The sequence below is a fragment of the Arachis ipaensis genome, chromosome B6, assembly GCF_059453495.1.
Source record: "Arachis ipaensis isolate K30076 ecotype BB chromosome B6, ASM5945349v1, whole genome shotgun sequence".
In the NCBI taxonomy this organism is placed as follows: domain Eukaryota; kingdom Viridiplantae; phylum Streptophyta; class Magnoliopsida; order Fabales; family Fabaceae; genus Arachis; species Arachis ipaensis.
Genome location: NC_142441.1, coordinates 66,302,501 through 66,325,639, shown reverse-complemented (window position 1 = coordinate 66,325,639; position 23,139 = coordinate 66,302,501). Strand labels below are relative to the sequence as shown.

The 23,139-nt window shown below is 44.4% G+C and overlaps 67 non-coding genes and 2 pseudogenes across 67 annotated transcripts; all 69 read right to left on the bottom strand.

The window, feature by feature from the left end:
- Positions 1-79: 79 nt before the first annotated feature.
- Positions 80-198, bottom strand: LOC148558825 (5S ribosomal RNA). Its single transcript, XR_015889071.1, has one exon. It is a non-coding gene; the product is annotated as a 5S ribosomal RNA (ribosomal RNA).
- A 233-nt stretch (positions 199-431) lies between these two features.
- On the bottom strand, positions 432-550 carry LOC148558824 (5S ribosomal RNA). Its single transcript, XR_015889256.1, has one exon. It is a non-coding gene; the product is annotated as a 5S ribosomal RNA (ribosomal RNA).
- Positions 551-746: 196 nt separating this feature from the next.
- LOC148558823 (5S ribosomal RNA) lies at positions 747-865 on the bottom strand. Its single transcript, XR_015891503.1, has one exon. It is a non-coding gene; the product is annotated as a 5S ribosomal RNA (ribosomal RNA).
- A 206-nt stretch (positions 866-1,071) lies between these two features.
- Positions 1,072-1,190, bottom strand: LOC148558822 (5S ribosomal RNA). Its single transcript, XR_015890873.1, has one exon. It is a non-coding gene; the product is annotated as a 5S ribosomal RNA (ribosomal RNA).
- Positions 1,191-1,416: 226 nt separating this feature from the next.
- LOC148558821 (5S ribosomal RNA) lies at positions 1,417-1,535 on the bottom strand. Its single transcript, XR_015887447.1, has one exon. It is a non-coding gene; the product is annotated as a 5S ribosomal RNA (ribosomal RNA).
- A 198-nt stretch (positions 1,536-1,733) lies between these two features.
- LOC148558820 (5S ribosomal RNA) lies at positions 1,734-1,852 on the bottom strand. The gene has a single exon (XR_015891501.1). It is a non-coding gene; the product is annotated as a 5S ribosomal RNA (ribosomal RNA).
- Positions 1,853-2,050: 198 nt separating this feature from the next.
- LOC148558819 (5S ribosomal RNA) lies at positions 2,051-2,169 on the bottom strand. The gene has a single exon (XR_015890872.1). It is a non-coding gene; the product is annotated as a 5S ribosomal RNA (ribosomal RNA).
- Positions 2,170-2,392: 223 nt separating this feature from the next.
- On the bottom strand, positions 2,393-2,511 carry LOC148558818 (5S ribosomal RNA). The gene has a single exon (XR_015887335.1). It is a non-coding gene; the product is annotated as a 5S ribosomal RNA (ribosomal RNA).
- A 204-nt stretch (positions 2,512-2,715) lies between these two features.
- LOC148558817 (5S ribosomal RNA) lies at positions 2,716-2,834 on the bottom strand. The gene has a single exon (XR_015888881.1). It is a non-coding gene; the product is annotated as a 5S ribosomal RNA (ribosomal RNA).
- A 194-nt stretch (positions 2,835-3,028) lies between these two features.
- LOC148558816 (5S ribosomal RNA) lies at positions 3,029-3,147 on the bottom strand. Its single transcript, XR_015889461.1, has one exon. It is a non-coding gene; the product is annotated as a 5S ribosomal RNA (ribosomal RNA).
- Positions 3,148-3,352: 205 nt separating this feature from the next.
- Positions 3,353-3,471, bottom strand: LOC148558815 (5S ribosomal RNA). Its single transcript, XR_015890039.1, has one exon. It is a non-coding gene; the product is annotated as a 5S ribosomal RNA (ribosomal RNA).
- Positions 3,472-3,679: 208 nt separating this feature from the next.
- LOC148558814 (5S ribosomal RNA) lies at positions 3,680-3,798 on the bottom strand. The gene has a single exon (XR_015889070.1). It is a non-coding gene; the product is annotated as a 5S ribosomal RNA (ribosomal RNA).
- Positions 3,799-4,010: 212 nt separating this feature from the next.
- Positions 4,011-4,129, bottom strand: LOC148558813 (5S ribosomal RNA). Its single transcript, XR_015890939.1, has one exon. It is a non-coding gene; the product is annotated as a 5S ribosomal RNA (ribosomal RNA).
- A 188-nt stretch (positions 4,130-4,317) lies between these two features.
- Positions 4,318-4,436, bottom strand: LOC148558812 (5S ribosomal RNA). Its single transcript, XR_015886297.1, has one exon. It is a non-coding gene; the product is annotated as a 5S ribosomal RNA (ribosomal RNA).
- A 229-nt stretch (positions 4,437-4,665) lies between these two features.
- On the bottom strand, positions 4,666-4,784 carry LOC148558811 (5S ribosomal RNA; annotated as a pseudogene).
- Positions 4,785-4,965: 181 nt separating this feature from the next.
- On the bottom strand, positions 4,966-5,084 carry LOC148558810 (5S ribosomal RNA). Its single transcript, XR_015889503.1, has one exon. It is a non-coding gene; the product is annotated as a 5S ribosomal RNA (ribosomal RNA).
- Positions 5,085-5,293: 209 nt separating this feature from the next.
- LOC148558809 (5S ribosomal RNA) lies at positions 5,294-5,412 on the bottom strand. Its single transcript, XR_015888626.1, has one exon. It is a non-coding gene; the product is annotated as a 5S ribosomal RNA (ribosomal RNA).
- A 181-nt stretch (positions 5,413-5,593) lies between these two features.
- LOC148558808 (5S ribosomal RNA) lies at positions 5,594-5,712 on the bottom strand. Its single transcript, XR_015889502.1, has one exon. It is a non-coding gene; the product is annotated as a 5S ribosomal RNA (ribosomal RNA).
- Positions 5,713-5,922: 210 nt separating this feature from the next.
- LOC148558807 (5S ribosomal RNA) lies at positions 5,923-6,041 on the bottom strand. Its single transcript, XR_015888625.1, has one exon. It is a non-coding gene; the product is annotated as a 5S ribosomal RNA (ribosomal RNA).
- A 181-nt stretch (positions 6,042-6,222) lies between these two features.
- Positions 6,223-6,341, bottom strand: LOC148558806 (5S ribosomal RNA). The gene has a single exon (XR_015889501.1). It is a non-coding gene; the product is annotated as a 5S ribosomal RNA (ribosomal RNA).
- Positions 6,342-6,534: 193 nt separating this feature from the next.
- On the bottom strand, positions 6,535-6,653 carry LOC148558805 (5S ribosomal RNA). The gene has a single exon (XR_015888624.1). It is a non-coding gene; the product is annotated as a 5S ribosomal RNA (ribosomal RNA).
- A 181-nt stretch (positions 6,654-6,834) lies between these two features.
- On the bottom strand, positions 6,835-6,953 carry LOC148558804 (5S ribosomal RNA). Its single transcript, XR_015889500.1, has one exon. It is a non-coding gene; the product is annotated as a 5S ribosomal RNA (ribosomal RNA).
- Positions 6,954-7,200: 247 nt separating this feature from the next.
- On the bottom strand, positions 7,201-7,319 carry LOC148558803 (5S ribosomal RNA). The gene has a single exon (XR_015888623.1). It is a non-coding gene; the product is annotated as a 5S ribosomal RNA (ribosomal RNA).
- A 187-nt stretch (positions 7,320-7,506) lies between these two features.
- On the bottom strand, positions 7,507-7,625 carry LOC148558802 (5S ribosomal RNA). Its single transcript, XR_015889496.1, has one exon. It is a non-coding gene; the product is annotated as a 5S ribosomal RNA (ribosomal RNA).
- Positions 7,626-7,815: 190 nt separating this feature from the next.
- Positions 7,816-7,934, bottom strand: LOC148558801 (5S ribosomal RNA). Its single transcript, XR_015889069.1, has one exon. It is a non-coding gene; the product is annotated as a 5S ribosomal RNA (ribosomal RNA).
- Positions 7,935-8,167: 233 nt separating this feature from the next.
- On the bottom strand, positions 8,168-8,286 carry LOC148558800 (5S ribosomal RNA). The gene has a single exon (XR_015889255.1). It is a non-coding gene; the product is annotated as a 5S ribosomal RNA (ribosomal RNA).
- Positions 8,287-8,483: 197 nt separating this feature from the next.
- On the bottom strand, positions 8,484-8,602 carry LOC148558799 (5S ribosomal RNA). Its single transcript, XR_015891500.1, has one exon. It is a non-coding gene; the product is annotated as a 5S ribosomal RNA (ribosomal RNA).
- A 205-nt stretch (positions 8,603-8,807) lies between these two features.
- LOC148558798 (5S ribosomal RNA) lies at positions 8,808-8,926 on the bottom strand. The gene has a single exon (XR_015890871.1). It is a non-coding gene; the product is annotated as a 5S ribosomal RNA (ribosomal RNA).
- A 225-nt stretch (positions 8,927-9,151) lies between these two features.
- On the bottom strand, positions 9,152-9,270 carry LOC148558797 (5S ribosomal RNA). The gene has a single exon (XR_015887223.1). It is a non-coding gene; the product is annotated as a 5S ribosomal RNA (ribosomal RNA).
- A 197-nt stretch (positions 9,271-9,467) lies between these two features.
- Positions 9,468-9,586, bottom strand: LOC148558796 (5S ribosomal RNA). The gene has a single exon (XR_015891499.1). It is a non-coding gene; the product is annotated as a 5S ribosomal RNA (ribosomal RNA).
- Positions 9,587-9,782: 196 nt separating this feature from the next.
- Positions 9,783-9,901, bottom strand: LOC148558795 (5S ribosomal RNA). The gene has a single exon (XR_015890870.1). It is a non-coding gene; the product is annotated as a 5S ribosomal RNA (ribosomal RNA).
- A 225-nt stretch (positions 9,902-10,126) lies between these two features.
- On the bottom strand, positions 10,127-10,245 carry LOC148558794 (5S ribosomal RNA). Its single transcript, XR_015887114.1, has one exon. It is a non-coding gene; the product is annotated as a 5S ribosomal RNA (ribosomal RNA).
- Positions 10,246-10,449: 204 nt separating this feature from the next.
- LOC148558793 (5S ribosomal RNA) lies at positions 10,450-10,568 on the bottom strand. The gene has a single exon (XR_015888880.1). It is a non-coding gene; the product is annotated as a 5S ribosomal RNA (ribosomal RNA).
- A 193-nt stretch (positions 10,569-10,761) lies between these two features.
- On the bottom strand, positions 10,762-10,880 carry LOC148558792 (5S ribosomal RNA). The gene has a single exon (XR_015889460.1). It is a non-coding gene; the product is annotated as a 5S ribosomal RNA (ribosomal RNA).
- Positions 10,881-11,085: 205 nt separating this feature from the next.
- Positions 11,086-11,204, bottom strand: LOC148558791 (5S ribosomal RNA). Its single transcript, XR_015890038.1, has one exon. It is a non-coding gene; the product is annotated as a 5S ribosomal RNA (ribosomal RNA).
- Positions 11,205-11,410: 206 nt separating this feature from the next.
- LOC148558790 (5S ribosomal RNA) lies at positions 11,411-11,529 on the bottom strand. The gene has a single exon (XR_015889068.1). It is a non-coding gene; the product is annotated as a 5S ribosomal RNA (ribosomal RNA).
- A 211-nt stretch (positions 11,530-11,740) lies between these two features.
- Positions 11,741-11,859, bottom strand: LOC148558789 (5S ribosomal RNA). Its single transcript, XR_015890335.1, has one exon. It is a non-coding gene; the product is annotated as a 5S ribosomal RNA (ribosomal RNA).
- A 188-nt stretch (positions 11,860-12,047) lies between these two features.
- LOC148558788 (5S ribosomal RNA) lies at positions 12,048-12,166 on the bottom strand. The gene has a single exon (XR_015886296.1). It is a non-coding gene; the product is annotated as a 5S ribosomal RNA (ribosomal RNA).
- Positions 12,167-12,388: 222 nt separating this feature from the next.
- LOC148558787 (5S ribosomal RNA) lies at positions 12,389-12,507 on the bottom strand (annotated as a pseudogene).
- A 193-nt stretch (positions 12,508-12,700) lies between these two features.
- Positions 12,701-12,819, bottom strand: LOC148558786 (5S ribosomal RNA). Its single transcript, XR_015890376.1, has one exon. It is a non-coding gene; the product is annotated as a 5S ribosomal RNA (ribosomal RNA).
- Positions 12,820-13,058: 239 nt separating this feature from the next.
- Positions 13,059-13,177, bottom strand: LOC148558785 (5S ribosomal RNA). The gene has a single exon (XR_015890978.1). It is a non-coding gene; the product is annotated as a 5S ribosomal RNA (ribosomal RNA).
- Positions 13,178-13,395: 218 nt separating this feature from the next.
- LOC148558784 (5S ribosomal RNA) lies at positions 13,396-13,514 on the bottom strand. The gene has a single exon (XR_015890578.1). It is a non-coding gene; the product is annotated as a 5S ribosomal RNA (ribosomal RNA).
- A 188-nt stretch (positions 13,515-13,702) lies between these two features.
- LOC148558783 (5S ribosomal RNA) lies at positions 13,703-13,821 on the bottom strand. Its single transcript, XR_015889730.1, has one exon. It is a non-coding gene; the product is annotated as a 5S ribosomal RNA (ribosomal RNA).
- A 181-nt stretch (positions 13,822-14,002) lies between these two features.
- On the bottom strand, positions 14,003-14,121 carry LOC148558782 (5S ribosomal RNA). Its single transcript, XR_015890451.1, has one exon. It is a non-coding gene; the product is annotated as a 5S ribosomal RNA (ribosomal RNA).
- Positions 14,122-14,335: 214 nt separating this feature from the next.
- LOC148558781 (5S ribosomal RNA) lies at positions 14,336-14,454 on the bottom strand. The gene has a single exon (XR_015888857.1). It is a non-coding gene; the product is annotated as a 5S ribosomal RNA (ribosomal RNA).
- A 217-nt stretch (positions 14,455-14,671) lies between these two features.
- LOC148558780 (5S ribosomal RNA) lies at positions 14,672-14,790 on the bottom strand. Its single transcript, XR_015889067.1, has one exon. It is a non-coding gene; the product is annotated as a 5S ribosomal RNA (ribosomal RNA).
- Positions 14,791-15,000: 210 nt separating this feature from the next.
- On the bottom strand, positions 15,001-15,119 carry LOC148558779 (5S ribosomal RNA). The gene has a single exon (XR_015886295.1). It is a non-coding gene; the product is annotated as a 5S ribosomal RNA (ribosomal RNA).
- Positions 15,120-15,341: 222 nt separating this feature from the next.
- On the bottom strand, positions 15,342-15,460 carry LOC148558778 (5S ribosomal RNA). Its single transcript, XR_015889893.1, has one exon. It is a non-coding gene; the product is annotated as a 5S ribosomal RNA (ribosomal RNA).
- Positions 15,461-15,952: 492 nt separating this feature from the next.
- On the bottom strand, positions 15,953-16,071 carry LOC148558777 (5S ribosomal RNA). The gene has a single exon (XR_015888743.1). It is a non-coding gene; the product is annotated as a 5S ribosomal RNA (ribosomal RNA).
- A 219-nt stretch (positions 16,072-16,290) lies between these two features.
- On the bottom strand, positions 16,291-16,409 carry LOC148558776 (5S ribosomal RNA). Its single transcript, XR_015886294.1, has one exon. It is a non-coding gene; the product is annotated as a 5S ribosomal RNA (ribosomal RNA).
- Positions 16,410-16,605: 196 nt separating this feature from the next.
- Positions 16,606-16,724, bottom strand: LOC148558775 (5S ribosomal RNA). Its single transcript, XR_015886293.1, has one exon. It is a non-coding gene; the product is annotated as a 5S ribosomal RNA (ribosomal RNA).
- A 236-nt stretch (positions 16,725-16,960) lies between these two features.
- LOC148558774 (5S ribosomal RNA) lies at positions 16,961-17,079 on the bottom strand. The gene has a single exon (XR_015890148.1). It is a non-coding gene; the product is annotated as a 5S ribosomal RNA (ribosomal RNA).
- A 228-nt stretch (positions 17,080-17,307) lies between these two features.
- LOC148558773 (5S ribosomal RNA) lies at positions 17,308-17,426 on the bottom strand. Its single transcript, XR_015890333.1, has one exon. It is a non-coding gene; the product is annotated as a 5S ribosomal RNA (ribosomal RNA).
- A 186-nt stretch (positions 17,427-17,612) lies between these two features.
- Positions 17,613-17,731, bottom strand: LOC148558772 (5S ribosomal RNA). The gene has a single exon (XR_015886292.1). It is a non-coding gene; the product is annotated as a 5S ribosomal RNA (ribosomal RNA).
- A 231-nt stretch (positions 17,732-17,962) lies between these two features.
- On the bottom strand, positions 17,963-18,081 carry LOC148558771 (5S ribosomal RNA). The gene has a single exon (XR_015890450.1). It is a non-coding gene; the product is annotated as a 5S ribosomal RNA (ribosomal RNA).
- A 192-nt stretch (positions 18,082-18,273) lies between these two features.
- Positions 18,274-18,392, bottom strand: LOC148558770 (5S ribosomal RNA). Its single transcript, XR_015890178.1, has one exon. It is a non-coding gene; the product is annotated as a 5S ribosomal RNA (ribosomal RNA).
- Positions 18,393-18,612: 220 nt separating this feature from the next.
- On the bottom strand, positions 18,613-18,731 carry LOC148558769 (5S ribosomal RNA). The gene has a single exon (XR_015890032.1). It is a non-coding gene; the product is annotated as a 5S ribosomal RNA (ribosomal RNA).
- Positions 18,732-18,947: 216 nt separating this feature from the next.
- LOC148558768 (5S ribosomal RNA) lies at positions 18,948-19,066 on the bottom strand. Its single transcript, XR_015891100.1, has one exon. It is a non-coding gene; the product is annotated as a 5S ribosomal RNA (ribosomal RNA).
- A 188-nt stretch (positions 19,067-19,254) lies between these two features.
- On the bottom strand, positions 19,255-19,373 carry LOC148558767 (5S ribosomal RNA). Its single transcript, XR_015888664.1, has one exon. It is a non-coding gene; the product is annotated as a 5S ribosomal RNA (ribosomal RNA).
- Positions 19,374-19,554: 181 nt separating this feature from the next.
- LOC148558766 (5S ribosomal RNA) lies at positions 19,555-19,673 on the bottom strand. Its single transcript, XR_015890449.1, has one exon. It is a non-coding gene; the product is annotated as a 5S ribosomal RNA (ribosomal RNA).
- Positions 19,674-19,856: 183 nt separating this feature from the next.
- On the bottom strand, positions 19,857-19,975 carry LOC148558765 (5S ribosomal RNA). Its single transcript, XR_015890745.1, has one exon. It is a non-coding gene; the product is annotated as a 5S ribosomal RNA (ribosomal RNA).
- Positions 19,976-20,191: 216 nt separating this feature from the next.
- Positions 20,192-20,310, bottom strand: LOC148558764 (5S ribosomal RNA). Its single transcript, XR_015889066.1, has one exon. It is a non-coding gene; the product is annotated as a 5S ribosomal RNA (ribosomal RNA).
- Positions 20,311-20,547: 237 nt separating this feature from the next.
- Positions 20,548-20,666, bottom strand: LOC148558763 (5S ribosomal RNA). Its single transcript, XR_015886291.1, has one exon. It is a non-coding gene; the product is annotated as a 5S ribosomal RNA (ribosomal RNA).
- A 218-nt stretch (positions 20,667-20,884) lies between these two features.
- LOC148558762 (5S ribosomal RNA) lies at positions 20,885-21,003 on the bottom strand. The gene has a single exon (XR_015886290.1). It is a non-coding gene; the product is annotated as a 5S ribosomal RNA (ribosomal RNA).
- Positions 21,004-21,503: 500 nt separating this feature from the next.
- LOC148558761 (5S ribosomal RNA) lies at positions 21,504-21,622 on the bottom strand. The gene has a single exon (XR_015889741.1). It is a non-coding gene; the product is annotated as a 5S ribosomal RNA (ribosomal RNA).
- Positions 21,623-21,833: 211 nt separating this feature from the next.
- On the bottom strand, positions 21,834-21,952 carry LOC148558760 (5S ribosomal RNA). Its single transcript, XR_015886289.1, has one exon. It is a non-coding gene; the product is annotated as a 5S ribosomal RNA (ribosomal RNA).
- Positions 21,953-22,146: 194 nt separating this feature from the next.
- On the bottom strand, positions 22,147-22,265 carry LOC148558759 (5S ribosomal RNA). Its single transcript, XR_015890470.1, has one exon. It is a non-coding gene; the product is annotated as a 5S ribosomal RNA (ribosomal RNA).
- A 225-nt stretch (positions 22,266-22,490) lies between these two features.
- On the bottom strand, positions 22,491-22,609 carry LOC148558758 (5S ribosomal RNA). The gene has a single exon (XR_015890031.1). It is a non-coding gene; the product is annotated as a 5S ribosomal RNA (ribosomal RNA).
- A 228-nt stretch (positions 22,610-22,837) lies between these two features.
- On the bottom strand, positions 22,838-22,956 carry LOC148558757 (5S ribosomal RNA). The gene has a single exon (XR_015890577.1). It is a non-coding gene; the product is annotated as a 5S ribosomal RNA (ribosomal RNA).
- Positions 22,957-23,139: the final 183 nt, after the last annotated feature.

The window sequence follows — 23,139 nt, the reverse complement described above, 5'->3', positions numbered from 1 at the left end:
TCGCTTTAGCTAAACTATTCAAGATAGCGCCGTTTAAAGAACGAGGGTAAGCACGACGTAAAAAAAAAAAAAAAAAAAAGAGGTGCAACACGAGGACTTCCCAGGAGGTCACCCATCCTAGTACTACTCTCGCCCAAGCACGCTTAACTGCGGAGTTCTGATGGGATCCGGTGAATTAGTGCTGGTATGATCGCACCTATTAAAATATGCGCACAAAATTATCATATGCATGTCTCGCGACGTAGGGTAAGTCGAGTTGCAAATCCTTGCGGGGCCCGTGCGAGCTTGCCTAAAATGAGGTCATTGAGACTCGCTTTAGCTAAACTATTCAAGATAGTGCCGTTTAAAGAACGAGGGTAGGCACGACGTAAAAAAAAAAAAAAAAAAAAAAAAAAAAAAAAAAAAAAAAAAAAAAAAAAAAAAAAAAAAAAGAGGTGCAACACGAGGACTTCCCAGGAGGTCACCCATCCTAGTACTACTCTCGCCCAAGCACGCTTAACTGCGGAGTTCTGATGGGATCCGGTACATTAGTGCTGGTATGATCGCACCTATTATAATATGCGCACATAATTATCATATGCATGTCTTGCGACGTAGGGTAAGTCGAGCTGCGAATCCCTGCGGGGCCCGTGCGAGCTTGCCTAAAATGAGGTCATTGAGACTCGCTTTAGCTAAACTATTCAAGATAGTGCCGTTTAAAGAACGAGCGTAGGCACGACGTAAAAAAAAAAAAAAAAAAAAAAAAAGAGGTGCAACACGAGGACTTCACAGGAGGTCACCCATCCTAGTACTACTCTAGCCCAAGCACGCTTAACTGCGGAGTTCTGATGGGATCCGGTGAATTAGTGCTGGTATCATCGCACCTATTAAAATATGCGCACATAATTATCATATGCATGTCTCGCGACGTAGGGTAAGTCGAGTTGCAAATCCCTGCGGGGCCCGTGCGAGCTTGCCTAAAATCAGGTCATTGAGACTCGCTTTAACTAAACTGTGCAAGATAGCGCCGTTTAAAGAACGAGGGTAAGCACGACGTAAAAAAAAAAAAAAAAAAAAAAAAAAAAAAAAAAAGAGGTGCCACACGAGGACTTCCCAGGAGGTCACCCATCCTAGTACTACTCTCGCCCAAGCACGCTTAACTGCGGAGTTCTGATGGGTTCCGGTGCATTAGTGCTGGTATGATCGCACCTATTAAAATATGCGCACATAATTATCATATGCATGTCTTGCGACGTAGGGTAAGTCGAGCTGCGAATCCCAGCGGGGCCCGTGCGAGCTTGCCTAAAATCAGGTCATTGAGACTCGCTTTAGCTAAACTATTCAAGATAGTGCCGTTTAAAGAACGAGGGTAGGCACGACGTAAAAAAAAAAAAAAAAAAAAAAAAAAAAAAAAAAAAAAAAAAAAAAAAAAAAAAAGAGGTGCAACACGAGAACTTCCCAGGAGGTCACCCATCCTAGTACTACTCTCGCCCAAGCACGCTTAACTGCGGAGTTCTGATGGGATCCGGTGCATTAGTGCTGGTATGATCGCACCTATTATAATATGCGCACATAATTATCATATGCATGTCTTGCGACGTAGGGTAAGTCGAGCTGCGAATCCCTGCGGGGCCCGTGCGAGCTTGCCTAAAATGAGGTCATTGAGACTCGCTTTAGCTAAACTATTCAAGATAGTGCCGTTTAAAGAACGAGCGTAGGCACGACGTAAAAAAAAAAAAAAAAAAAAAAAAAAAGAGGTGCAACACGAGGACTTCACAGGAGGTCACCCATCCTAGTACTACTCTAGCCCAAGCACGCTTAACTGCGGAGTTCTGATGGGATCCGGTGAATTAGTGCTGGTATCATCGCACCTATTAAAATATGCGCACATAATTATCATATGCATGTCTCGCGACGTAGGGTAAGTCGAGTTGCAAATCCCTGCGGGGCCCGTGCGAGCTTGCCTAAAATCAGGTCATTGAGACTCGCTTTAACTAAACTGTGCAAGATAGCGCCGTTTAAAGGTAAGCACGACGTAAAAAAAAAAAAAAAAAAAAAAAAAAAAAAAAAAGAGGTGCCACACGAGGACTTCCCAGGAGGTCACCCATCCTAGTACTACTCTCGCCCAAGCACGCTTAACTGCGGAGTTCTGATGGGTTCCGGTGCATTAGTGCTGGTATGATCGCACCTATTAAAATATGCGCACATAATTATCATATGCATGTCTTGCGACGTAGGGTAAGTCGAGCTGCGAATCCCAGCGGGGCCCGTGCGAGCTTGCCTAAAATCAGGTCATTGAGACTCGCTTTAGCTAAACTATTCAAGATAGTGCCGTTTAAAGAACGAGGGTAGGCACGACGTAAAAAAAAAAAAAAAAAAAAAAAAAAAAAAAAAAAAAAAAAAAAAAAAAAAAGAGGTGCAACACGAGAACTTCCCAGGAGGTCACCCATCCTAGTACTACTCTCGCCCAAGCACGCTTAACTGCGGAGTTCTGATGGGATCCGGTGCATTAGTGCTGGTATGATCGCACCTATTATAATATGCGCACATAATTATCATATGCATGTCTCGCGACGTAGGGTAAGTCGAGTTGCGAAACCCTGCGGGGCCCGTGCGAACTTGCCTAAAATGAGGTCATTGAGACTCGCTTTAGCTAAACTATTCAAGATAGCGCCGTTTAAAGAACGAGGGTAGGCACGACGTAAAAAAAAAAAAAAAAAAAAAAAAAAAAAAAAAGAGATGCAACACGAGGACTTCCCAGGAGGTCACCCATCCTAGTACTACTCTCGCCCAAGCACGCTTAACTGCGGAGTTCTGATGGGATCCGGTGCATTAGTGCTGGTATGATCGCACCTATTAAAATATGAGCACATAATTATCATATGCATGTCTTGCGACGTAGGGTAAGTCGAGCTGCGAATCCCTGCGGGGCCCGTGCGAACTTGCCTAAAATGAGGTCATTGAGACTCGCTTTAGCTAAACTATTCAAGATAGCGCCGTTTAAAGAACGAGGGTAAGCACGACGTAAAAAAAAAAAAAAAAAAAAAAAGAGGTGCAACACGAGGACTTCCCAGGAGGTCACCCATCCTAGTACTACTCTCGCCCAAGCACGCTTAACTGCGGAGTTCTAATGGGATCCGGTGAATTAGTGCTGGTATGATCGCACCTATTAAAATATGCGCACATAATTATCATATGCATGTCTCGCGACGTAGGGTAAGTCGAGTTGCAAATCCCTGCGGGGCCCGTGCGAGCTTGCCTAAAATCAGGTCATTGAGACTCGCTTTAACAAAACTGTGCAAGATAGCGCCGTTTAAAGAACGAGGGTAAGCACGACGTAAAAAAAAAAAAAAAAAAAAAAAAAAAAAAAAAAGAGGTGCAACACGAGGACTTCCCAGGAGGTCACCCATCCTAGTACTACTCTCGCCCAAGCACGCTTAACTGCGGAGTTCTGATGGGATCCGGTGCATTAGTGCTGCTATGATCGCACCTATTATAATATGCGCACATAATTATCATATGCATGTCTCGCGACGTAGGGTAAGTCGAGTTGCGAAACCCTGCGGGGCCCGTGCGAACTTGCCTAAAATGAGGTCATTGAGACTCGCTTTAGCTAAACTATTCAAGATAGCGCCGTTTAAAGAACGAGGGTAGGCACGACGTAAAAAAAAAAAAAAAAAAAAAAAAAAAAAAAAAAAAAGAGGTGCAACACGAGGACTTCCCAGGAGGTCACCCATCCTAGTACTACTCTCGCCCAAGCACGCTTAACTGCGGAGTTCTGATGGGATCCGGTGAATTAGTGCTGGTATGATCGCACCTATTAAAATATGCGCACATAATTATCATATGCATGTCTCGCGACGTAGGGTAAGTCGAGTTGCAAATCCCTGCGGGGCCCGTGCGAGCTTGCCTAAAATCAGGTCATTGAGACTCGCTTTAACAAAACTGTGCAAGATAGCGCCGTTTAAAGAACGAGGGTAAGCACGACGTAAAAAAAAAAAAAAAAAAAAAAAAAAAAAAAAAAAAAAAAAGAGGTGCAACACGAGGACTTCCCAGGAGGTCACCCATCCTTGTACTACTCTCGCCCAAGCACGCTTAACTGCGGAGTTCTGATGGGATCCGGTGCATTAGTGCTAGTATAATCGCACCTATTAAAATATGCGCACATAATTATCATATGCATGTCTTGCGACGTAGGGTAAGTCGAGCTGCGAATCCCTGCGGGGCCCGTGCGAGCTTGCCTAAAATGAGGTCATTGAGACTCGCTTTAGCTAAACTATTCAAGATAGTGCCGTTTAAAGAACGAGGGTAGGCACGACGTAAAAAAAAAAAAAAAAAGAGGTGCAACACGAGGACTTCCCAGGAGGTCACCCATCCTAGTACTACTCTCGCCCAAGCACGCTTAACTGCGGAGTTCTGATGGGATCCGGTGCATTAGTGCTGGTATGATCGCACCTATTATAATATGCGCACATAATTATCATATGCATGTCTCGCGACGTAGGGTAAGTCGAGCTGCGAATCCCTGCGGGGCCCGTGCGAGCTTGCCTAAAATCAGGTCATTGAGACTCGCTTTAGCTAAACTATTCAAGATAGCGCCGTTTAAAGAACGAGGGTAGGCACGACGTAAAAAAAAAAAAAAAAAAAAAAAAAAAAAAAAAAAAAAAAAAAAAAAAAAAAAAAAAAGAGGTGCAACACGAGGACTTCCCAGGAGGTCACCCATCCTAGTACTACTCTCGCCCAAGCACGCTTAACTACGGAGTTCTGATGGGATCCGGTAAATTAGTGTTGGTATGATGCCACCTATTAAAATATGCGCACATAATTATCATATGCATGTCTCGCGACGTAGGGTAAGTCGAGTTGCAAATCCCTGCGGGGCCCGTGCGAGCTTGCCTAAATCAGGTCATTGAGACTCGCTTTAACTAAACTGTGCAAGATAGCGCCGTTTAAAGAACGAGGGTAAGCACGACGTAAAAAAAAAAAGAGGTGCAACACGAGGACTTCCCAGGAGATCACCCATCCTAGTACTACTCTCGCCCAAGCACGCTTAACTGCGGAGTTCTGATGGGATCCGGTGCATTAGTGCTGGTATGATCGCACCTATTATAATATGCGCACATAATTATCATATGCATGTCTTGCGACGTAGGGTAAGTCGAGCTGCGAATCCCTGCGGGGCCCGTGCGAGCTTGCCTAAAATGAGGTCATTGAGACTCGCTTTAGCTAAACTATTCAAGATAGCGCCGTTTAAAGAACGAGGGTAGGCACGACGTAAAAAAAAAAAAAAAAAAAAAAAAAAAAAAAAAAAAAAGAGGTGCAACACGAGGACTTCCCAGGAGGTCACCCATCCTAGTACTACTCTCGCCCAAGCACGCTTAACTACGGAGTTCTGATGGGATCCGGTGCATTAGTGCTGGTATGATCGCACCTAATAAAATATGCGCACATAATTATCATATGCATGTCTCGCGACGTAGGGTAAGTCGAGTTGCAAATCCCTGCGGGGCCCGTGGGAGCTTGCCTAAAATCAGGTCATTGAGACTCGCTTTAACTAAACTGTGCAAGATAGCGCCGTTTAAAGAACGAGGGTAAGCACGACGTAAAAAAAAAAGAGGTGCAACACGAGGACTTCCCAGGAGATCACCCATCCTAGTACTACTCTCGCCCAAGCACGCTTAACTGCGGAGTTCTGATGGGATCCGGTGCATTAGTGCTGGTATGATCGCACCTATTATAATATGCGCACATAATTATCATATGCATGTCTTGCGACGTAGGGTAAGTCGAGCTGCGAATCCCTGCGGGGCCCGTGCGAGCTTGCCTAAAATGAGGTCATTGAGACTCGCTTTAGCTAAACTATTCAAGATAGCGCCGTTTAAAGAACGAGGGTAGGCACGACGTAAAAAAAAAAAAAAAAAAAAAAAAAAAAAAAAAAAAAAAGAGGTGCAACACGAGGACTTCCCAGGAGGTCACCCATCCTAGTACTACTCTCGCCCAAGCACGCTTAACTACGGAGTTCTGATGGGATCCGGTGCATTAGTGCTGGTATGATCGCACCTAATAAAATATGCGCACATAATTATCATATGCATGTCTCGCGACGTAGGGTAAGTCGAGTTGCAAATCCCTGCGGGGCCCGTGGGAGCTTGCCTAAAATCAGGTCATTGAGACTCGCTTTAACTAAACTGTGCAAGATAGCGCCGTTTAAAGAACGAGGGTAAGCACGACGTAAAAAAAAAAGAGGTGCAACACGAGGACTTCCCAGGAGATCACCCATCCTAGTACTACTCTCGCCCAAGCACGCTTAACTGCGGAGTTCTGATGGGATCCGGTGCATTAGTGCTGGTATGATCGCACCTATTATAATATGCGCACATAATTATCATATGCATGTCTTGCGACGTAGGGTAAGTCGAGCTGCGAATCCCTGCGGGGCCCGTGCGAGCTTGCCTAAAATGAGGTCATTGAGACTCGCTTTAGCTAAACTATTCAAGATAGCGCCGTTTAAAGAACGAGGGTAGGCACGACGTAAAAAAAAAAAAAAAAAAAAAAGAGGTGCAACACGAGGACTTCCCAGGAGGTCACCCATCCTAGTACTACTCTCGCCCAAGCACGCTTAACTACGGAGTTCTGATGGGATCCGGTGCATTAGTGCTGGTATGATCGCACCTATTAAAATATGCGCACATAATTATCATATGCATGTCTCGCGACGTAGGGTAAGTCGAGTTGCAAATCCCTGCGGGGCCCGTGGGAGCTTGCCTAAAATCAGGTCATTGAGACTCGCTTTAACTAAACTGTGCAAGATAGCGCCGTTTAAAGAACGAGGGTAAGCACGACGTAAAAAAAAAAGAGGTGCAACACGAGGACTTCCCAGGAGATCACCCATCCTAGTACTACTCTCGCCCAAGCACGCTTAACTGCGGAGTTCTGATGGGATCCGGTGCATTAGTGCTGGTATGATCGCACCTATTATAATATGCGCACATAATTATCATATGCATGTCTTGCGACGTAGGGTAAGTCGAGCTGCGAATCCCTGCGGGGCCCGTGCGAGCTTGCCTAAAATGAGGTCATTGAGACTCGCTTTAGCTAAACTATTCAAGATAGCGCCGTTTAAAGAACGAGGGTAGGCACGACGTAAAAAAAAAAAAAAAAAAAAAAAAAAAAAAAAAAAAAAAAAAAAAAAAAAAAAAAAAAAAAAAAAAAAAAAAAAAAGAGGTGCAACACGAGGACTTCCCAGGAGGTCACCCATCCTAGTACTACTCTCGCCCAAGCACGCTTAACTACGGAGTTCTGATGGGATCCGGTGCATTAGTGCTGGTATGATCGCACCTATTAAAATATGCGCACATAATTATCATATGCATGTCTCGCGACGTAGGGTAAGTCGAGTTGCAAATCCCTGCGGGGCCCGTGGGAGCTTGCCTAAAATCAGGTCATTGAGACTCGCTTTAACTAAACTGTGTAAGATAGCGCCGTTTAAAGAACGAGGGTAAGCACGACGTAAAAAAAAAAAAAAAAGAGGTGCAACACGAGGACTTCCCAGGAGGTCACCCATCCTAGTACTACTCCCGCCCAAGCACGCTTAACTGCGGAGTTCTGATGGGATCCGGTGCATTAGTGCTGGTATGATCGCACCTATTATAATATGCGCACATAATTATCATATGCGTGTCTTGCGACGTAGGGTAAGTCGAGCTGCAAATCCCTGCGGGGCCCGTGCGAGCTTGCCTAAAATGAGGTCATTGAGACTCGCTTTAGCTAAACTATTCAAGATAGCGCCGTTTAAAGAACGAGGGTAAGCACGACGTAAAAAAAAAAAAAAAAAAAGAGGTGCAACACGAGGACTTCCCAGGAGGTCACCCATCCTAGTACTACTCTCGCCCAAGCACGCTTAACTGCGGAGTTCTGATGGGATCCGGTGAATTAGTGCTGGTATGATCGCACCTATTAAAATATGCGCACAAAATTATCATATGCATGTCTCGCGACGTAGGGTAAGTCGAGTTGCAAATCCTTGCGGGGCCCGTGCGAGCTTGCCTAAAATGAGGTCATTGAGACTCGCTTTAGCTAAACTATTCAAGATAGTGCCGTTTAAAGAACGAGGGTAGGCACGACGTAAAAAAAAAAAAAAAAAAAAAAAAAAAAAAAAAAAAAAAAAAAAAAAAAAAAAAAAAAAAAAGAGGTGCAACACGAGGACTTCCCAGGAGGTCACCCATCCTAGTACTACTCTCGCCCAAGCACGCTTAACTGCGGAGTTCTGATGGGATCCGGTACATTAGTGCTGGTATGATCGCACCTATTATAATATGCGCACATAATTATCATATGCATGTCTTGCGACGTAGGGTAAGTCGAGCTGCGAATCCCTGCGGGGCCCGTGCGAGCTTGCCTAAAATGAGGTCATTGAGACTCGCTTTAGCTAAACTATTCAAGATAGTGCCGTTTAAAGAACGAGCGTAGGCACGACGTAAAAAAAAAAAAAAAAAAAAAAAAAAGAGGTGCAACACGAGGACTTCACAGGAGGTCACCCATCCTAGTACTACTCTAGCCCAAGCACGCTTAACTGCGGAGTTCTGATGGGATCCGGTGAATTAGTGCTGGTATCATCGCACCTATTAAAATATGCGCACATAATTATCATATGCATGTCTCGCGACGTAGGGTAAGTCGAGTTGCAAATCCCTGCGGGGCCCGTGCGAGCTTGCCTAAAATCAGGTCATTGAGACTCGCTTTAACTAAACTGTGCAAGATAGCGCCGTTTAAAGAACGAGGGTAAGCACGACGTAAAAAAAAAAAAAAAAAAAAAAAAAAAAAAAAAAGAGGTGCCACACGAGGACTTCCCAGGAGGTCACCCATCCTAGTACTACTCTCGCCCAAGCACGCTTAACTGCGGAGTTCTGATGGGTTCCGGTGCATTAGTGCTGGTATGATCGCACCTATTAAAATATGCGCACATAATTATCATATGCATGTCTTGCGACGTAGGGTAAGTCGAGCTGCGAATCCCAGCGGGGCCCGTGCGAGCTTGCCTAAAATCAGGTCATTGAGACTCGCTTTAGCTAAACTATTCAAGATAGTGCCGTTTAAAGAACGAGGGTAGGCACGACGTAAAAAAAAAAAAAAAAAAAAAAAAAAAAAAAAAAAAAAAAAAAAAAAAAAAAAAGAGGTGCAACACGAGAACTTCCCAGGAGGTCACCCATCCTAGTACTACTCTCGCCCAAGCACGCTTAACTGCGGAGTTCTGATGGGATCCGGTGCATTAGTGCTGGTATGATCGCACCTATTATAATATGCGCACATAATTATCATATGCATGTCTTGCGACGTAGGGTAAGTCGAGCTGCGAATCCCTGCGGGGCCCGTGCGAGCTTGCCTAAAATGAGGTCATTGAGACTCGCTTTAGCTAAACTATTCAAGATAGTGCCGTTTAAAGAACGAGCGTAGGCACGACGTAAAAAAAAAAAAAAAAAAAAAAAAAAGAGGTGCAACACGAGGACTTCACAGGAGGTCACCCATCCTAGTACTACTCTAGCCCAAGCACGCTTAACTGCGGAGTTCTGATGGGATCCGGTGAATTAGTGCTGGTATCATCGCACCTATTAAAATATGCGCACATAATTATCATATGCATGTCTCGCGACGTAGGGTAAGTCGAGTTGCAAATCCCTGCGGGGCCCGTGCGAGCTTGCCTAAAATCAGGTCATTGAGACTCGCTTTAACTAAACTGTGCAAGATAGCGCCGTTTAAAGGTAAGCACGACGTAAAAAAAAAAAAAAAAAAAAAAAAAAAAAAAAGAGGTGCCACACGAGGACTTCCCAGGAGGTCACCCATCCTAGTACTACTCTCGCCCAAGCACGCTTAACTGCGGAGTTCTGATGGGTTCCGGTGCATTAGTGCTGGTATGATCGCACCTATTAAAATATGCGCACATAATTATCATATGCATGTCTTGCGACGTAGGGTAAGTCGAGCTGCGAATCCCAGCGGGGCCCGTGCGAGCTTGCCTAAAATCAGGTCATTGAGACTCGCTTTAGCTAAACTATTCAAGATAGTGCCGTTTAAAGAACGAGGGTAGGCACGACGTAAAAAAAAAAAAAAAAAAAAAAAAAAAAAAAAAAAAAAAAAAAAAAAAAAAAAAGAGGTGCAACACGAGAACTTCCCAGGAGGTCACCCATCCTAGTACTACTCTCGCCCAAGCACGCTTAACTGCGGAGTTCTGATGGGATCCGGTGCATTAGTGCTGGTATGATCGCACCTATTATAATATGCGCACATAATTATCATATGCATGTCTCGCGACGTAGGGTAAGTCGAGTTGCGAAACCCTGCGGGGCCCGTGCGAACTTGCCTAAAATGAGGTCATTGAGACTCGCTTTAGCTAAACTATTCAAGATAGCGCCGTTTAAAGAACGAGGGTAGGCACGACGTAAAAAAAAAAAAAAAAAAAAAAAAAAAAAAAAAGAGATGCAACACGAGGACTTCCCAGGAGGTCACCCATCCTAGTACTACTCTCGCCCAAGCACGCTTAACTGCGGAGTTCTGATGGGATCCGGTGCATTAGTGCTGGTATGATCGCACCTATTAAAATATGAGCACATAATTATCATATGCATGTCTTGCGACGTAGGGTAAGTCGAGCTGCGAATCCCTGCGGGGCCCGTGCGAACTTGCCTAAAATGAGGTCATTGAGACTCGCTTTAGCTAAACTATTCAAGATAGCGCCGTTTAAAGAACGAGGGTAAGCACGACGTAAAAAAAAAAAAAAAAAAAAAAGAGGTGCAACACGAGGACTTCCCAGGAGGTCACCCATCCTAGTACTACTCTCGCCCAAGCACGCTTAACTGCGGAGTTCTAATGGGATCCGGTGAATTAGTGCTGGTATGATCGCACCTATTAAAATATGCGCACATAATTATCATATGCATGTCTCGCGACGTAGGGTAAGTCGAGTTGCAAATCCCTGCGGGGCCCGTGCGAGCTTGCCTAAAATCAGGTCATTGAGACTCGCTTTAACAAAACTGTGCAAGATAGCGCCGTTTAAAGAACGAGGGTAAGCACGACGTAAAAAAAAAAAAAAAAAAAAAAAAAAAAAAAAAAGAGGTGCAACACGAGGACTTCCCAGGAGGTCACCCATCCTAGTACTACTCTCGCCCAAGCACGCTTAACTGCGGAGTTCTGATGGGATCCGGTGCATTAGTGCTGCTATGATCGCACCTATTATAATATGCGCACATAATTATCATATGCATGTCTCGCGACGTAGGGTAAGTCGAGTTGCGAAACCCTGCGGGGCCCGTGCGAACTTGCCTAAAATGAGGTCATTGAGACTCGCTTTAGCTAAACTATTCAAGATAGCGCCGTTTAAAGAACGAGGGTAGGCACGACGTAAAAAAAAAAAAAAAAAAAAAAAAAAAAAAAAAAAGAGGTGCAACACGAGGACTTCCCAGGAGGTCACCCATCCTAGTACTACTCTCGCCCAAGCACGCTTAACTGCGGAGTTCTGATGGGATCCGGTGAATTAGTGCTGGTATGATCGCACCTATTAAAATATGCGCACATAATTATCATATGCATGTCTCGCGACGTAGGGTAAGTCGAGTTGCAAATCCCTGCGGGGCCCGTGCGAGCTTGCCTAAAATCAGGTCATTGAGACTCGCTTTAACAAAACTGTGCAAGATAGCGCCGTTTAAAGAACGAGGGTAAGCACGACGTAAAAAAAAAAAAAAAAAAAAAAAAAAAAAAAAAAAAAAAAGAGGTGCAACACGAGGACTTCCCAGGAGGTCACCCATCCTTGTACTACTCTCGCCCAAGCACGCTTAACTGCGGAGTTCTGATGGGATCCGGTGCATTAGTGCTGGTATAATCGCACCTATTAAAATATGCGCACATAATTATCATATGCATGTCTTGCGACGTAGGGTAAGTCGAGCTGCGAATCCCTGCGGGGCCCGTGCGAGCTTGCCTAAAATGAGGTCATTGAGACTCGCTTTAGCTAAACTATTCAAGATAGTGCCGTTTAAAGAACGAGGGTAGGCACGACGTAAAAAAAAAAAAAAAAAGAGGTGCAACACGAGGACTTCCCAGGAGGTCACCCATCCTAGTACTACTCTCGCCCAAGCACGCTTAACTGCGGAGTTCTGATGGGATCCGGTGCATTAGTGCTGGTATGATCGCACCTATTATAATATGCGCACATAATTATCATATGCATGTCTCGCGACGTAGGGTAAGTCGAGCTGCGAATCCCTGCGGGGCCCGTGCGAGCTTGCCTAAAATCAGGTCATTGAGACTCGCTTTAGCTAAACTATTCAAGATAGCGCCGTTTAAAGAACGAGGGTAGGCACGACGTAAAAAAAAAAAAAAAAAAAAAAAAAAAAAAAAAAAAAAAAAAAAAAAAAAAGAGGTGCAACACGAGGACTTCCCAGGAGGTCACCCATCCTAGTACTACTCTCGCCCAAGCACGCTTAACTACGGAGTTCTGATGGGATCCGGTAAATTAGTGTTGGTATGATGCCACCTATTAAAATATGCGCACATAATTATCATATGCATGTCTCGCGACGTAGGGTAAGTCGAGTTGCAAATCCCTGCGGGGCCCGTGCGAGCTTGCCTAAATCAGGTCATTGAGACTCGCTTTAACTAAACTGTGCAAGATAGCGCCGTTTAAAGAACGAGGGTAAGCACGACGTAAAAAAAAAAAAAAAAAAAAAAATAGGTGCAACACGAGGACTTCCCAGGAGGTCACCCATCCTGGTACTACTCTTGCCCAAGCACGCTTAACTGCGGAGTTCTGATGGGATCCGGTGCATTAGTGCTGGTATGATCGCACCTATTAAAATATGCGCACATAATTATCATATGCATGTCTCGCGACGTAGGGTAAGTCGAGCTGCGAATCCCTGCGGGGCCCGTGCGAACTTGCCTAAAATGAGGTCATTGAGACTCGCTTTAGCTAAACTATTCAAGATAGCGCCGTTTAAAGAACGAGGGTAAGCACGACGTAAAAAAAAAAAAAAAAAAAAAAAAAAAAAAAAAAAAAAAAAAAAAAAAAAAAAAAAAAAAAAAAAAAAGAGGTGCAACACGAGGACTTCCCAGGAGGTCACCCATCCTAGTACTACTCTCGCCCAAGCATGCTTAACTGCAGAGTTCTGATGGGATCCGGTGAATTAGTGCTGGTATGATCGCACCTATTAAAATATGCGCACATAATTATCATATGCATGTCTCGCGACGTAGGGTAAGTCGAGTTGCAAATCCCTGCGGGGCCCGTGCGAGCTTGCCTAAAATCAGGTCATTGAGACTCGCTTTAACAAAACTGTGCAAGATAGCGCCGTTTAAAGAACGAGGGTAAGCACGACGTAAAAAAAAAAAAAAAAAAAAAAAAAAAAAAAAAAAAAAAAAAAAAAAGAGGTGCAACACGAGGACTTCCCAGGAGGTCACCCATCCTAGTACTACTCTCGCCCAAGCACGCTTAACTGCGTAGTTCTGATGGGATCCGGTGCATTAGTGCTGGTATGATCGCACCTATTATAATATGCGCACATAATTATCATATGCATGTCTCGCGACGTAGGGTAAGTCGAGTTGCGAAACCCTGCGGGGCCCGTGCGAACTTGCCTAAAATGAGGTCATTGAGACTCGCTTTAGCTAAACTATTCAAGATAGCGCCGTTTAAAGAACGAGGGTAGGCACGACGTAAAAAAAAAAAAAAAAAGAGGTGCAACACGAGGACTTCCCAGGAGGTCACCCATCCTAGTACTACCCTCGCCCAAGCACGCTTAACTGCGGAGTTCTGATGGGATCCGGTGAATTAGTGCTGGTTTGATCGCACCTATTAAAATATGCGCACATAATTATCATATGCATGTCTCGCGACGTAGGGTAAGTCGAGTTGCAAATCCCTGCGGGGCCCGTGGGAGCTTGCCTAAAATCAGGTCATTGAGACTCGCTTTAACTAAACTGTGCAAGATAGCGCCGTTTAAAGAACGAGGGTAAGCACGACGTAAAAAAAAAAGAGGTGCAACACGAGGACTTCCCAGGAGGTCACCCATCCTAGTACTACTCTCGCCCAAGCACGCTTAACTGCGGAGTTCTGATGGGATCCGGTGAATTAGTGTTGGTATGATCGCACCTATTAAAATATGCGCACATAATTATCATATGCATGTCTCGCGACGTAGGGTAAGTCGAGTTGCAAATCCCTGCGGGGCCCGTGCGAGCTTGCCTAAATGAGGTCATTGAGACTCGCTTTAACTAAACTGTGCAAGATAGCGCCGTTTAAAGAACGAGGGTAAGCAAGACGTAAAAAAAAAAAAAAAAAAAAAAAAAAAAAAAAAAAAAAAAAAAATAGGTGCAACACGAGGACTTCCCAGGAGGTCACCCATCCTGGTACTACTCTCGCCCAAGCACGCTTAACTGCGGAGTTCTGATGGGATCCGGTGCATTAGTGCTGGTATGATCGCACCTATTAAAATATGCGCACATAATTATCATATGCATGTCTCGCGACGTAGGGTAAGTCGAGCTGCGAATCCCTGCGGGGCCCGTGCGAACTTGCCTAAAATGAGGTCATTGAGACTCGCTTTAGCTAAACTATTCAAGATAGCGCCGTTTAAAGAACGAGGGTAAGCACGACGTAAAAAAATAAAAAAAAAAATAAAAAATAAAAAAAAAAAAATAAAAAGAGGTGCAACACGAGGACTTCCCAGGAGGTCACCCATCCTAGTACTACTCTCGCCCAAGCACGCTTAACTGCGGAGTTCTGATGGGATCCGGTGAATTAGTGCTGGTATGATCGCACCTATTAAAATATGCGCACATAATTATCATATGCATGTCTCGCGACGTAGGGTAAGTCGAGTTGCAAATCCCTGCGGGGCCCGTGCGAGCTTGCCTAAAATCAGGTCATTGAGACTCGCTTTAACAAAACTGTGCAAGATAGCGCCGTTTAAAGAACGAGGGTAAGCACGACGTAAAAAAAAAAAAAAAAAAAAAAAAAAAAAAAAAAAAAAAGAGGTGCAACACGAGGACTTCCCAGGAGGTCACCCATCCTAGTACTACTCTCGCCCAAGCACGCTTAACTGCGGAGTTCTGATGGGATCCGGTGCATTAGTGCTGGTATGATCGCACCTATTATAATATGCGCACATAATTATCATATGCATGTCTCGCGACGTAGGGTAAGTCGAGTTGCGAAACCCTGCGGGGCCCGTGCGAACTTGCCTAAAATGAGGTCATTGAGACTCGCTTTAGCTAAACTATTCAAGATAGCGCTGTTTAAAGAACGAGGGTAGGCACGACGTAAAAAAAAAAAAAAAAAAAAAAAAAAAAAAAAAAAAAAAAAAAAAAAAAAAAAGGTGCAACACGAGGACTTCCCAGGAGGTCACCCATCCTAGTACTACTCTCGCCCAAGCACGCTTAACTGCGGAGTTCTGATAGGATCCGGTGCATTAGTGCTGGTATGATCGCACCTATTATAATATGCGCACATAATTATCATATGCATGTCTTGCGACGTAGGGTAAGTCGAGCTGCGAATCCCTGCGGGGCCCGTGCGAGCTTGCCTAAAATGAGGTCATTGAGACTCGCTTTAGCTAAACTTTTCAAGATAGCGCCGTTTAAAGAACGAGGGTAAGCACGACGTAAAAAAAAAAAAAAAAAAAAAAAAAAAAAAAAAAAAAAGAGGTGCAACACATACTACTCTCGCCCAAGCACGCTTAACTACGGAGTTCTGATGGGATCCGGTGCATTAGTGCTGGTATGATCGCACCTATTAAAATATGCGCACATAATTATCATATGCATGTCTCGCGACGTAGGGTAAGTCGAGTTGCAAATCCCTGCGGGGCCCGTGGGAGCTTGCCTAAAATCAGGTCATTGAGACTCGCTTTAACTAAACTGTGCAAGATAGCGCCGTTTAAAGAACGAGGGTAAGCACGACGTAAAAAAAAAAAAAAAAAAAAAAGAGGTGCAACACGAGGACTTCCCAGGAGGTCACCCATCCTAGTACTACTCCCGCCCAAGCACGCTTAACTGCGGAGTTCTGATGGGATCCGGTGCATTAGTGCTGGTATGATCACACCTATTATAATATGCGCACATAATTATCATATGCATGTCTTGCGACGTAGGGTAAGTCGAGCTGCGAATCCCTGCGGGGCCCGTGCGAGCTTGCCTAAAATGAGGTCATTGAGACTCGCTTTGGCTAAACTATTCAAGATAGCGCCGTTTAAAGAACGAGGGTAAGCACGACGTAAAAAAAAAAAAAAAAAAAAAAAAAAAAAAAAAAAAAAAAAAAAAAAAGAGGTGCAACACGAGGACTTCCCAGGAGGTCACCCATCCTAGTACTACTCTCGCCCAAGCACGCTTAACTGCGGAGTTCTGATGGGATCCGGTGCATTAGTGCTGGTATGATCGCACCTATTATAATATGCGCACATAATTATCATATGCGTGTCTTGCGACGTAGGGTAAGTCGAGCTGCGAATCCCTGCGGGGCCTGTGGGAGCTTGCCTAAAATCAGGTCATTGAGACTCGCTTTAGCTAAACTATTCAAGATAGCGCCGTTTAAAGAACGAGGGTAAGCACGACGTAAAAAAAAAAAAAAAAAAAAAAAAAGAGGTGCAACACGAGGACTTCCCAGGAGGTCACCCATCCTAGTACTACTCTCGCCCAAGCACGCTTAACTGCGGAGTTCTGATGGGATCCGGTGCATTAGTGCTGGTATGATCGCACCTATTATAATATGCGCACATAATTATCATATGCATGTCTCGCGACGTAGGGTAAGTCGAGTTGCGAAACCCTGCGGGGCCCGTGCGAACTTGCCTAAAATGAGGTCATTGAGACTCGCTTTAGCTAAACTATTCAAGATAGCGCCGTTTAAAGAACGAGGGTAGGCACGACGTAAAAAAAAAAAAAAAAAAAAAAAAAAAAAAAAAAAAAAAAAAAAAAAAAAAAAAAAAAAAAAAAAGAGGTGCAACACGAGGACTTCCCAAGAGGTCACCCATCCTAGTACTACTCTCGCCCAAGCACGCTTAACTGCGGAGTTCTGATGGGATCCGGTGAATTAGTGCTGGTATCATCGCACCTATTAAAATATGCGCACATAATTATCATATGCATGTCTCGCGACGTAGGGTAAGTCGAGTTGCAAATCCCTGCGGGGCCCGTGCGAGCTTGCCTAAAATCAGGTCATTGAGACTCGCTTTAACAAAACTGTGCAAGATAGCGCCGTTTAAAGAACGAGGGTAAGCACGACGTAAAAAAAAAAAAAAAAAAAAAAAAAAAAAAAAAAAAAAAAAAAAAAAAAAAAAAAAAGAGGTGCAACACGAGGACTTCCCAGGAGGTCACCCATCCTTGTACTACTCTCGCCCAAGCACGCTTAACTGCGGAGTTCTGATGGGATCCGGTGCATTAGTGCTGGTATAATCGCACCTATTAAAATATGCGCACATAATTATCATATGCATGTCTTGCGACGTAGGGTAAGTCGAGCTGCGAATCCCTGCGGGGCCCGTGCGAGCTTGCCTAAAATGAGGTCATTGAGACTCGCTTTAGCTAAACTATTCAAGATAGTGCCGTTTAAAGAACGAGGGTAGGCACGACGTAAAAAAAAAAAAAAAGAGGTGCAACACGAGGACTTCCCAGGAGGTCACCCATCCTAGTACTACTCTCGCCCAAGCACGCTTAACTGCGGAGTTCTGATGGGATCCGGTGCATTAGTGCTGGTATGATCGCACCTATTATAATATGCGCACATAATTATCATATGCATGTCTCGCGACGTAGGGTAAGTCGAGCTGCGAATCCCTGCGGGGCCCGTGCGAGCTTGCCTAAAATCAGGTCATTGAGACTCGCTTTAGCTAAACTATTCAAGATAGCGCCGTTTAAAGAACGAGGGTAGGCACGACGTAAAAAAAAAAAAAAAAAAAAAAAAAAAAAAAAAAAAAAAAAAAAAAAAAAAAAAAAAAAAGAGGTGCAACACGAGGACTTCCCAGGAGGTCACCCATCCTAGTACTACTCTCGCCCAAGCACGCTTAACTGCGGAGTTCTGATGGGATCCGGTGAATTAGTGTTGGTATGATCGCACCTATTAAAATATGCGCACATAATTATCATATGCATGTCTCGCGACGTAGGGTAAGTCGAGTTGCAAATCCCTGCGGGGCCCGTGCGAGCTTGCCTAAATCAGGTCATTGAGACTCGCTTTAACTAAACTGTGCAAGATAGCGCCGTTTAAAGAACGAGGGTAAGCACGACGTAAAAAAAAAAAAAAAAAAAAAATAGGTGCAACACGAGGACTTCCCAGGAGGTCACCCATCCTAGTACTACTCTTGCCCAAGCACGCTTAACTGCGGAGTTCTGATGGGATCCGGTGCATTAGTGCTGGTATGATCGCACCTATTAAAATATGCGCACATAATTATCATATGCATGTCTCGCGACGTAGGGTAAGTCGAGCTGCGAATCCCTGCGGGGCCCGTGCGAACTTGCCTAAAATGAGGTCATTGAGACTCGCTTTAGCTAAACTATTCAAGATAGCGCCGTTTAAAGAACGAGGGTAAGCACGACGTAAAAAAAAAAAAAAAAAAAAAAAAAAAAAAAAAAAAAAAAAAAAAAAAAGAGGTGCAACACGAGGACTTCCCAGGAGGTCACCCATCCTAGTACTACTCTCGCCCAAGCACGCTTAACTGCAGAGTTCTGATGGGATCCGGTGAATTAGTGCTGGTATGATCGCACCTATTAAAATATGCGCACATAATTATCATATGCATGTCTCGCGACGTAGGGTAAGTCGAGTTGCAAATCCCTGCGGGGCCCGTGCGAGCTTGCCTAAAATCAGGTCATTGAGACTCGCTTTAACAAAACTGTGCAAGATAGCGCCGTTTAAAGAACGAGGGTAAGCACGACGTAAAAAAAAAAAAAAAAAAAAAAAAAAAAAAAAAAAAAAAAAAAAAGAGGTGCAACACGAGGACTTCCCAGGAGGTCACCCATCCTAGTACTACTCTCGCCCAAGCACGCTTAACTGCGTAGTTCTGATGGGATCCGGTGCATTAGTGCTGGCATGATCGCACCTATTATAATATGCGCACATAATTATCATATGCATGTCTCGCGACGTAGGGTAAGTCGAGTTGCGAAACCCTGCGGGGCCCGTGCGAACTTGCCTAAAATGAGGTCATTGAGACTCGCTTTAGCTAAACTATTCAAGATAGCGCCGTTTAAAGAACGAGGGTAGGCACGACGTAAAAAAAAAAAAAAAAAGAGGTGCAACACGAGGACTTCCCAGGAGGTCACCCATCCTAGTACTACCCTCGCCCAAGCACGCTTAACTGCGGAGTTCTGATGGGATCCGGTGAATTAGTGCTGGTATGATCGCACCTATTAAAATATGCGCACATAATTATCATATGCATGTCTCGCGACGTAGGGTAAGTCGAGTTGCAAATCCCTGCGGGGCCCGTGGGAGCTTGCCTAAAATCAGGTCATTGAGACTCGCTTTAACTAAACTGTGCAAGATAGCGCCGTTTAAAGAACGAGGGTAAGCACGACGTAAAAAAAAAAGAGGTGCAACACGAGGACTTCCCAGGAGGTCACCCATCCTAGTACTACTCTCGCCCAAGCACGCTTAACTGCGGAGTTCTGATGGGATCCGGTGAATTAGTGTTGGTATGATCGCACCTATTAAAATATGCGCACATAATTATCATATGCATGTCTCGCGACGTAGGGTAAGTCGAGTTGCAAATCCCTGCGGGGCCCGTGCGAGCTTGCCTAAATGAGGTCATTGAGACTCGCTTTAACTAAACTGTGCAAGATAGCGCCGTTTAAAGAACGAGGGTAAGCAAGACGTAAAAAAAAAAAAATAGGTGCAACACGAGGACTTCCCAGGAGGTCACCCATCCTGGTACTACTCTCGCCCAAGCACGCTTAACTGCGGAGTTCTGATGGGATTCGGTGCATTAGTGCTGGTATGATCGCACCTATTAAAATATGCGCACATAATTATCATATGCATGTCTCGCGACGTAGGGTAAGTCGAGCTGCGAATCCCTGCGGGGCCCGTGCGAACTTGCCTAAAATGAGGTCATTGAGACTCGCTTTAGCTAAACTATTCAAGATAGCGCCGTTTAAAGAACGAGGGTAAGCACGACGTAAAAAAATAAAAAAAAAATAAAAAATAAAAAAAAAAAAATAAAAAGAGGTGCAACACGAGGACTTCCCAGGAGGTCACCCATCCTAGTACTACTCTCGCCCAAGCACGCTTAACTGCGGAGTTCTGATGGGATCCGGTGAATTAGTGCTGGTATGATCGCACCTATTAAAATATGCGCACATAATTATCATATGCATGTCTCGCGACGTAGGGTAAGTCGAGTTGCAAATCCCTGCGGGGCCCGTGCGAGCTTGCCTAAAATCAGGTCATTGAGACTCGCTTTAACAAAACTGTGCAAGATAGCGCCGTTTAAAGAACGAGGGTAAGCACGACGTAAAAAAAAAAAAAAAAAAAAAAAAAAAAAAAAAAAAAAAAAAAAAAAAAAAAAAAAAAAAAAAAAAGAGGTGCAACACGAGGACTTCCCAGGAGGTCACCCATCCTAGTACTACTCTCGCCCAAGCACGCTTAACTGCGGAGTTCTGATGGGATCCGGTGCATTAGTGCTGGTATGATCGCACCTATTATAATATGCGCACATAATTATCATATGCATGTCTCGCGACGTAGGGTAAGTCGAGTTGCGAAACCCTGCGGGGCCCGTGCGAACTTGCCTAAAATGAGGTCATTGAGACTCGCTTTAGCTAAACTATTCAAGATAGCGCTGTTTAAAGAACGAGGGTAGGCACGACGTAAAAAAAAAAAAAAAAAAAAAAAAAAAAAAAAAAAAAAAAAAAAAAAGAGGTGCAACACGAGGACTTCCCAGGAGGTCACCCATCCTAGTACTACTCTCGCCCAAGCACGCTTAACTGCGGAGTTCTGATGGGATCCGGTGCATTAGTGCTGGTATGATCGCACCTATTATAATATGCGCACATAATTATCATATGCATGTCTTGCGACGTAGGGTAAGTCGAGCTGCGAATCCCTGCGGGGCCCGTGCGAGCTTGCCTAAAATGAGGTCATTGAGACTCGCTTTAGCTAAACTTTTCAAGATAGCGCCGTTTAAAGAACGAGGGTAAGCACGACGTAAAAAAAAAAAAAAAAAAAAAAAAAAAAAAAAAAAAAAAAAAAAGAGGTGCAACACATACTACTCTCGCCCAAGCACGCTTAACTACGGAGTTCTGATGGGATCCGGTGCATTAGTGCTGGTATGATCGCACCTATTAAAATATGCGCACATAATTATCATATGCATGTCTCGCGACGTAGGGTAAGTCGAGTTGCAAATCCCTGCGGGGCCCGTGGGAGCTTGCCTAAAATCAGGTCATTGAGACTCGCTTTAACTAAACTGTGCAAGATAGCGCCGTTTAAAGAACGAGGGTAAGCACGACGTAAAAAAAAAAAAAAAAAAAAAAAAGAGGTGCAACACGAGGACTTCCCAGGAGGTCACCCATCCTAGTACTACTCCCGCCCAAGCACGCTTAACTGCAGAGTTCTGATGGGATCCGGTGCATTAGTGCTGGTATGATCACACCTATTATAATATGCGCACATAATTATCATATGCATGTCTTGCGACGTAGGGTAAGTCGAGCTGCGAATCCCTGCGGGGCCCGTGCGAGCTTGCCTAAAATGAGGTCATTGAGACTCGCTTTAGCTAAACTATTCAAGATAGCGCCGTTTAAAGAACGAGGGTAAGCACGACGTAAAAAAAAAAAAAAAAAAAAAAAAAAAAGAAAAAAAAAAAGAGGTGCAACACGAGGACTTCCCAGGAGGTCACCCATCCTAGTACTACTCTCGCCCAAGCACGCTTAACTGCGGAGTTCTGATGGGATCCGGTGCATTAGTGCTGGTATGATCGCACCTATTATAATATGCGCACATAATTATCATATGCGTGTCTTGCGACGTAGGGTAAGTCGAGCTGCGAATCCCTGCGGGTCCTGTGGGAGCTTGCCTAAAATCAGGTCATTGAGACTCGCTTTAGCTAAACTATTCAAGATAGCGCCGTTTAAAGAACGAGGGTAAGCACGACGTAAAAAAAAAAAAAAAAAAAAAAAGAGGTGCAACACGAGGACTTCCCAGGAGGTCACCCATCCTAGTACTACTCTCGCCCAAGCACGCTTAACTGCGGAGTTTTGATGGGATCCGGTGCATTAGTGCTGGTATGATCGCACCTATTATAATATGCGCACATAATTATCATATGCATGTCTCGCGACGTAGGGTAAGTCGAGTTGCGAAACCCTGCGGGGCCCGTGCGAACTTGCCTAAAATGAGGTCATTGAGACTCGCTTTAGCTAAACTATTCAAGATAGCGCCGTTTAAAGAACGAGGGTAGGCACGACGTAAAAAAAAAAAAAAAAAAAAAAAAAAAAAAAAAAAAAAAAAAAAAAAAAAAAAAGAGGTGCAACACGAGGACTTCCCAGGAGGTCACCCATCCTAGTACTACTCTCGCCCAAGCACGCTTAACTGCAGAGTTCTGATGGGATCCGGTGAATTAGTGCTGGTATGATCGCACCTATTAAAATATGCGCACATAATTATCATATGCATGTCTCGCGACGTAGGGTAAGTCGAGTTGCAAATCCCTGCGGGGCCCGTGCGAGCTTGCCTAAAATCAGGTCATTGAGACTCGCTTTAACAAAACTGTGCAAGATAGCGCCGTTTAAAGAACGAGGGTAAGCACGACGTAAAAAAAAAAAAAAAAAAAAAAAAAAAAAAAAAAAAAAAAAAAAAAAAAAAAAAAAAGAGGTGCAACACGAGGACTTCCCAGGAGGTCACCCATCCTAGTACTACTCTCGCCCAAGCACGCTTAACTGCGTAGTTCTGATGGGATCCGGTGCATTAGTGCTGGTATGATCGCACCTATTATAATATGCGCACATAATTATCATATGCATGTCTCGCGACGTAGGGTAAGTCGAGTTGCGAAACCCTGCGGGGCCCGTGCGAACTTGCCTAAAATGAGGTCATTGAGACTCGCTTTAGCTAAACTATTCAAGATAGCGCCGTTTAAAGAACGAGGGTAGGCACGACGTAAAAAAAAAAAA